The following is an 8,241-nucleotide window of genomic DNA, read 5'->3' as shown; positions in this document are numbered from 1 at the left end:
TTGGTCTGACAAAATTTGCTTTGGACATCCATGAGGTAGGATGAGATGTTGGATCAAGAACTCAGCTACTTGTGAAGTTGAAATAGATTTCAATAGTTGAGCAATCGTCCAGCGAGCTAGATAATCTATAAGCACAATGACATACTTATGGCTTGCAGCTGACGTTGAGAAAGGTCCCATGATGTCATACGCCACTAATTCAATTGAACGAGTGATTGAGATGGATTGCATGTTGCCGGAAGGTTTCTTGTTGGGGATTTGAATGATTGGCACACTGGCAAGATTGCAAATATTGATGAAGAGACTTCTGCATTTTCGGCTAGCAAAAATTTGTTTGCAATTTTGTTAACACCTTTAGGAATCCAAGGTGATGCCCAAATAATCCATCATGAAAAGCATGTAGATACTATTGTTTGAATACTGTTGGAATGAAAAGCCGAGGTTGGAAAGGCGGTTTATGGAAATACATCAAACCCCATCTATGAGTTGATAGTGCAGCGGCGGTTTTCTTGCACCGAGTGGCGAGGCGTCGCAAGGGTGGTCCATCCCCTAGCGGGGTGGTAGTTTGCGGAGGAATCGCTCAGAGGTGTGCATGCCGAGATTAGGCTCACACGGGGTGCCGACGTGCTTCCCCCGGATCAGAACATGGACATCAGATCAAGCAAGGCTACTCGCCGAGTTTAAGCATATCACTAAGCGGAGGAAAAGAAACTATGAGGATTTCCCTAGTAGCGGCGAGTGAACCGGAAAGAGCCCAGCTTGAGAATCGTGCGCCCTCGTTGCACGAATTGTAGTCTGGAGAGGCGTTCTCTGCAATGGACCGGACGCCTCTCTCTGCAACGGACCGGAGGGCCCAAGTCCACTGGAAAGGGGCGTCAAAGAGGGTGAGAACCTCGTCGAGCTCAGACCCTGTTGCTTCGCGAGGTGCCGTCGACGAGTTGGGCTGTTTGGGAATGCAGCCCTAAGCGGGTGGTAAATTCCATCCAAGGCTAAATACGGGCAAGAGACCGATAGCGAACAAGTACCACGAGGGAAAGATGAAAAGGAAGAGAGTTAAAAAGTGCTTGAAATTGCTGGGAGGGAAGCGAATGGAGGCTACAAGTGCGCCCCGGTTGGATGCGAAACGGCGAGAGCTAGTCCGCTGCTTGACGCAGGGTGCTGGTCAACGCAGGCCAGTGCGACGGTGGGACAAGAGAGCGCTTTTGATGGCCCACCTATGCCGTCGTGTCGGTCGAGGCACGAAGTGCGCGCCACTCGTGGCAAGCTTTACACAACTGCGCGCTCGAGGCGCTAGCGTTCTGGGCTTTCCCTCCGACCCAGCTTGAAACACGGACCAAGGAGTCTAACATGTACGCGAGCCGGTGGGTGGCAAACCCATGGAGGTGCAAGGAACTTGAGAGGTGGGATCCCCCCCGCGGGGTGCACCATCGACTGACCGTGATCTTCTGTGAAAGATTTGAGTGGGAGCGTACCTGCTGGGACCCGAAAGATCACCAACTATGCCTGAGCAGGGTGAAGCTAGAGGAAACTCTGGTGGAGGCTCGTAGCGATATTGATGTGCAAATCATTAATCAGACTTGGGTATAGGGGCGAAAGACTAATCGAACCATCTAGTAGCTGGTTCCCTCCGAAGTTTCCCTTAGGATAGCTGGAGCTCGTTACGTAGTTTTATCGGGTAAAGCGAATGCTTAGAGGCATCGGGGGTGTAACACCCTCGACCTATTCTCAAACTTTAGATAGGTAAGCAGTCGGGGTTGCTCCGTTGAACCCCAGTGCAGAATGGGAGCTCCGAGTGGGCCATTTTTTGTAAGTAGAACTGGCGATGTGGGATGAACCGAAAGCCGGGTTACGGTGTTGAGAGTAACTATGACTCTCTTAAGGTAGCCAAATGCCTCGTCATCTAATTAGTGATGCGCATGAATGGATTAATGAGATTCCCACTGTCCCTATCTACTATCTAGCGAAACCACAGCCAAGGGAACGGGCTTGGAAGAATCAGCGGGGAAAGAAGACCCTGTTGAGCTTGCCGACTTTGTGAAATGACTTGAGAGGTGTAGAATAAGTGGAAGCTTCAGGCACAAGTGAAATACCACTACTTTTAATGTTATTTTACTTACTCTGTGAGGTGGAGGCGGGGCTCGGCCCTTGCTTCTAGCCTTAAGGCGTGTCCGCGTGCCGATCCAGGTGGAAGACATTATCAGGTGGGGAGTTTGGCTGGGGCAACACATCTGTTAAAAGATAATGCAAGTGTCCTAATATGAGCTCAACAAGAACAGAAATCTCGTGTGGAACAAAAGGGTAAAAGCTCATTTGATTTTGATTTTCAGTACGAATACAAACTGTGAAAGCATGGCGATCCTTTAGTGTTTCAGCATGGCGATCCCCCACTTTGTGTGCATGCGCACCCCCACCCTTCCCTCATCCTCCTTGTGTACATGCCCCCCCAACAACCCCCTTGTGCGCATGCACACCCCCCAACCCCCCTTGCGCACATCCCCCCCTTGCCCCCCCCCCCCCCACACCCCCCCCCTGTGCGCATGCCCCCTTGCACCCGATCCCCCATTGCCGCCCCCCCCTCCCTCATCCCCTCTTGTGCGCATGGCCCCTCCCTCCCCCTTCCCTCATCCCCCCTCGTGCGCATGCACCCCCCCCCCTTGTGCACATGCCCCCCCTCCCCCTTCCCTCATCCCCCCTTGTGCCCATGCCCCCCTCCCCCTTTCCTCATCCCCCCTTGCGCCCATGCGTACCCTCCCTTCCCTTATCGCCCCTTGCGCCCATGCGCACCCCCCCTTCCCTCATCCCCCCTTGTGTGCATCCCCCCCCCCCCAATCCCCCCTTGTGTGCATGCCCCCCTCCCCCTTCCCTCATCCCCCCTTGCGCCCATGTGCAACCCCCCCCCTTCCCTTATCCCCCCTTGTGCACATCGTCCCCCTTGTCCCCCCTTGCACCCATGCGCCCCCGCCCCCCCCCCATTCCCCCCCCCCTTCCCCTCATCCCCCCTTATGCGCATCCTCCGCCCCATCCCTCCTTGCACCCATGCCCCCCCTCCTCCCCCTTTCCTCATCCCCCCTTGTGCGCATCGTCCCTCCCACCCGCCCATCCCACTTGTGCGCATGCGCCCCCCCTTGCGCGCATGTCGCGTATCCCCCCCCAATCCTCATCCCCATTGCGCCCCCCCTCTCATCCCCCATTGCGCCCCCCCCCCCCCCCTCTCATCCCCATTGCGCCCCCCCTCTCATCCCCCATTGCGCCCCCCCCCCCCCCCCATCCCCCATTGCGTCCCCCCTCCCCCTTCCCTCATCCCTCCTTGTGCGCATCCTCCCCCCCATCCCCCCTTGCACCCATGCGCCCCCCCCCCCCAACCTGCCCATCCCACCTGTGCACATGCGCCCCCCCCCTTGTGCACATGTCGCGTATCCCCCCTCCTCATCCCCCATTGTGCCCCCCCCTCTCGTCCCCCATTGCACCCCCCCCCCCCCCCCCGCACTCTCATCCCCCATTGCGCCCTCCCTCCCCCTTCCCTCATCCCCCCTTGTGCGCATCCTCCCCCCCATCCCTCCTTGCACCCATGCGCCCCCCCCCTCCCCCCCCCCCAACCCACCCATCCCACATGTGCGCATGTGCCCCCCCCTTGCGCGCATGTCGCGTATCCCCTCTCCTCATCCCCCATTGCGCCCTCCCCTCCCCCCATCCCCCATTGCGTCCCCCCCCCTCATCCCCCATTGCACCCCCCTTGCCCCTTCCCTCATCCCCCCTTGTGCGCATTCTCCCCCCCATCCCCCCTTGCACCCATGCGCCCCTGCCCCCCCACTCACCCATCCCACTTGTGCGCATGCGCCCCCCCCTTGCGCGTATGTCGCGTATCCCCCTCCTCATCCCCCATTGCGCCCCCCCCCCCTCTCATCCCCCATTGCGTCCCCCCCCCCCCCCCCTCATCCCCCATTGCGTCCCCCCCCCTCTCATCCCCCATTGCGCCCCCCTCCCCCTTCCCTCATCCTTGTGCGCATCCTCCCCTCCATCCCCCCTTGCACCCATGCCCCCCCCTTGTGCGCAACTTGCCCCCCCCGGTCCTCCTTTACAAAATAAGACAATACTGATTTCTCACGGTTATTTTTCGTGGTGCGGTCACACCAGCGCTAATACACTAGATCCCATCAGAACTCCGCAATTAAACGCGCTTGGGCCAAAACATATTGGGATGGGTGACCTCTTGGGAAGTCCTGGTGCTGCACCCTTTTTGCCCCCGAGGTTAGCGGTCATGCCATGCCTTGGTATCCCTGATCGCCGACCTCACCCAGTACGCCCAGCCCACGCCCGCCCACGCCCTCCCGTCGCGCACACCCTCGCATCGCCCCCGATACCCGTGCGCACGCGTCGCCAAGGACCCTGTCGCACCCTTGCGTCAACCCCGTTGCACACTCTCGTCAACCCCGTCGTGCCGTTGACGCCCGTTTGCCTGGGTCGGGTCAGGCCGAGACCCTGTAGCGCCTCCGAGCACCCTCGTCATCCCGATGCCCTACACACCCGAACCTGTAGTGCCTCGAGAATGCCGGCACTCCCGATGTCCCGCATCGGTCCCGATCCCCGTCGCGGCCCCTGATGCCCGGAGCACTCGGAGCGTCCTGTCTCCCCTCGTGACCCCGACGCCTCGAGCACCCGCATCCTCTCGTCCCCTGTTGCGCCTGCGACCCTCGAGCACCTGTAGCGTCCTGACCCCTAACGCCCCATGCCATCACGCACCCGTGTCACCCTTCGGCCCCCCTCTCATATGCATCGCTCCTCGACCCCTGCGTCGGCTCCTCGAGTTGTCACATTGGTCCCGACCCCGTCGCGCACTCGCGTCGTGCCCGACCTTCGACGTGCATCTGCCCACGTCGGTGCCTCGAGCTCCCGAGTTGTCACATTGGTCCCGACCCCATTGCCACACACCTACGCCGCTCCTGACCCCCGATGTGCTCCCCGACGCCCTGCACACCCGAGCCGTCTTGTTCCCTGTCGCACCACCGAACCCCCTCGATCACCCGCAATGTCCCAACGCCATGTGCACCCGCAGTGTCTCGAACCCCATGGTCGCGCCCCTGATGCCACACGCACCCGCGTCACTCTCGACCCTTGGCATGCCCCCTCGACGCCCCATGCACCCGAGCTGTCCTGTTCCCCATCGCACTACCGACCCCCTATCACCCGCAACGTCTCGACGCCACGTGCACCCGTAGTGTCCCGACCCTCACGGTTGTGCCCTCGATGCCACGTGCACCCGCAACGTCTCGACCCCCCGTCGCACTCTCGACGTGACGTCCCGCACACCCGTGCACAAAATTCTGCGAATCATTGAGTCTTTGAACGCAACTTGCGCCCGTGGTTTGTCCAAGGGCATGCCTGTTTGAGTGTCCTCACCACAACCACGCCCCTCACCCCTCCCCTTCAAGGGGGCCGAGCGGCGTCCACGATGCCCCTCCGGGTGGTGCGGTCGGCTGAAATGTACGTGAAGCCGTAGGAAATGTGGGGGCTTCATTTTGAGCAGCTGAAATAGCAGATCTTGACAGAGCGTCAGCTACTTGGTTCAACTTGCCTGGTCGGTATGCAATTTTGAAATCATAGTCCTGTAGAAGGACCCAACGAGCCAATCGTCCATGGAGGTGTTTTTTGGACATTAAGCTTGTGAGAGCATCATGATCGAATGTGGATCCATGTACATATTCGTGTAGCTTCGACATTGCCCATACCACCGCTAGGCATTCCAATTCTGTTGCCGCATACCGGGTTTCTGGATCAGATAGCGATCTCGTAAGATAGATGATTGGACGCCAAGCTGTTGATTCATCTTGTTGCAATAAAACCGCACCCCGTCTGTGCGAATCAGGAAAGGTTTGCTAAGATCTGGATGCCTGAGCAGGGCATCTTCTTGCAGAATGTTGCGAACATCATCAAAAGCTTTTTGACAATCTGCATTCCAAATATATTTAGATTTTTTGCGGGTCAATTTGCGTAACGGAGCTAAACTCGGCCATTCCCAAGAATCTTTGAAGAGATTTCACATTCGTTGGAGCTTTGTACTGTTTGAGAGCTTTTATCTTCTGAGGATCCGGGCGAATTCCTTCATCTGAGATAATGAATCCCAGATATTTCAGCTTTGATTTAGCCCATTTACATTTTTGTGGATTTAGCCGTAGATTGAATCGTTGAAACAGTCTCAAAACCTGTTCAATCTTATGCTCTTCCTAGGTAGTGGTGTGAATTAAAACATCATCTAGATAAACGAGTACCTTGCCTTGGACGATCAAATCGTGGAGAACAAAGTTCATGAGCCGTTGGAAAGTACCCGGAGCATTGTTTAGGCCGAAAGGCATTAGATTGAATTGGTAGAGCCCGAATGGTGTACATGCGAAATGCCGTTTTATGACGATCTTCAGGCTTAATAGGAATTTGCCAATAGCCCGATTTGAGGTCCAGAGTAGTGAAGAATTTTGAGTCAGCAAGTGAGTCCAAAATGTCATCCAACTGTGGCAAAGGATATTCATCGCGGACTGTCACCTTGTTGAGCGGCCGAAAATCAATGCAAAATCTGAAAACATCCTCCGATTTCTTAACCAGATGGGGTTCACAAACCCATGGGCTCTTGGAATGTTGAATTACATTATCGCGCAGCATTGCTTCCACATGTTGGCGAAGGACTTGTATTCTTTAGGGGACCTTCTGCGTTGCGCAGTTGCAACTGGTCGTGAATCTCCAGTCGGAATTTCATGAAAAATACCTGCTGTTGTGATTGTTGCTGTATCATTTGCAAAAGCATCAGGGAATGATGCTAATAACTTCTTGATCTGAGCCTGTTGCAACAGCTCTTCATGCAGAATATTAGAGCAAGTATGCGTCTGATGGTCTGATCGAGCATAAATCCAAGGAACAGAAAGAGAATTCGAAAATCTTAAACACTGATTCTGAAAATCAATTGTTGCTTTGTTTTCTAGGAGCCAATCGCAGCCTAAAGTTAAAGGGAAAATCTGATTAGGTAAGACACGCGTATGGACAGGAAAGTTGTGTTTGCTAGTTCGATTTCTATATCGGCACCCAAAGAAGATTTGACAAAGGTAAGATTATCCCCAAAGGTGATTTTACTGTTTGGGATGGAATAGACAGGAATTTCACGTTCACTAATGAAAGGGCCGCAGGATGATGTAATAGAGCTTCGGGAACAGAGCTAGAAAAAAATGATGACGATGCCCAACTTCGACGACAAAGGCTAGTCCTCCTTCACGACTTCAGATCGTCTTTTCCCCACACTAAAGTTGTCGAAAAATCTTGAGTCTGAGCATTTTGAATAGGATGAAGTAGACGACAATGTTTCTTTACATGTCCGTATTTGTTGCAATAAAAGCAACGTGGTTTACCTTGGGAATCTCTATCTGGTAGTTTTGAATTTTCAGACGAAGGGTTTGGGCGTGGACGAAAGAAAGGTTTATTCATACTTTGCATTCTGTGTGTGATCTATATCCATAGGAATTGGACGTGAACTGTATGTAGGAACATTCGAAAGAGGTGGCAGAGTTGGAGGTTTAGCACCAGGTTTGTTCTCCGTAAATTCGATTCTTTGAGTGATCAACAGAGCCTCGTTGAGCGTGTTAGGTCCCTGATCTTGTCTCCGTTGAGAAATAGTCGATCGAAGACGCGGCCACAGAAAGAACAATTTGAGGTCTTCAAGCATGTTGGGATCAATTCGTAGTAGGAGGTGCGTCAGCTTTACACCAAACCGAGACACCGATTCCGTTTGCAATTGAGACAATTGTTGCAATTGTGTAAGGGTATTTTTGACGGAATCGACATTCCCAAATGCTGTCGTTAGTGCATTTTGCAGATGCAGCCAGGAATGCTTGACGACGCCATCCAGTTGGTGGTACCAAGCACCGGCTAGTCCTTGGAAAGAGGGTTTTATCTCCTCCACTTTCTTAGAATCAGTCCATCTGTGGTACTCAGCTAAATTCGAGAAGTAATCCAACCACAGAAAGATATCTTCATCGGGAGCTCCAGAAAAAGGTTTGGGCCGAACTCGTGAATCATGACCGAGACTATTGGCTTGTCTGGACGTAAGATGGGCCGTCAAATTCGCCACATGCATGTTTGATTGAACTAACTCTGAGAGCAAGATCACAGGTCGAACGGAAGAGGATTGTTCTGTGTTTTCAAACTCCATAGTACCCGGCTCCATGGTATCAGACGCCTCCACCAAATTTACGTAACAATCAC

The 8,241-nt window shown here is 54.4% G+C and overlaps 2 pseudogenes; both read left to right on the top strand.

Annotated features, from left to right (window-relative positions):
* Positions 1–670: 670 nt before the first annotated feature.
* Positions 671–1,912, top strand: LOC147901709 (25S ribosomal RNA; annotated as a pseudogene).
* A 2,205-nt stretch (positions 1,913–4,117) lies between these two features.
* On the top strand, positions 4,118–4,235 carry LOC147901708 (5S ribosomal RNA; annotated as a pseudogene).
* The last annotated feature ends 4,006 nt before the right edge of the window (positions 4,236–8,241 follow it).

The sequence above is a fragment of the Dipteris shenzhenensis genome, chromosome 5 (genome assembly GCF_047967505.1).
Source record: "Dipteris shenzhenensis isolate YYH24624 ecotype China chromosome 5, Dip_SZ_1.0, whole genome shotgun sequence".
Taxonomy (NCBI): domain Eukaryota; kingdom Viridiplantae; phylum Streptophyta; class Polypodiopsida; order Gleicheniales; family Dipteridaceae; genus Dipteris; species Dipteris shenzhenensis.
Note: the sequence above shows the minus strand (reverse complement) of the source record. Positions and strands in the feature narration are given on the sequence as shown.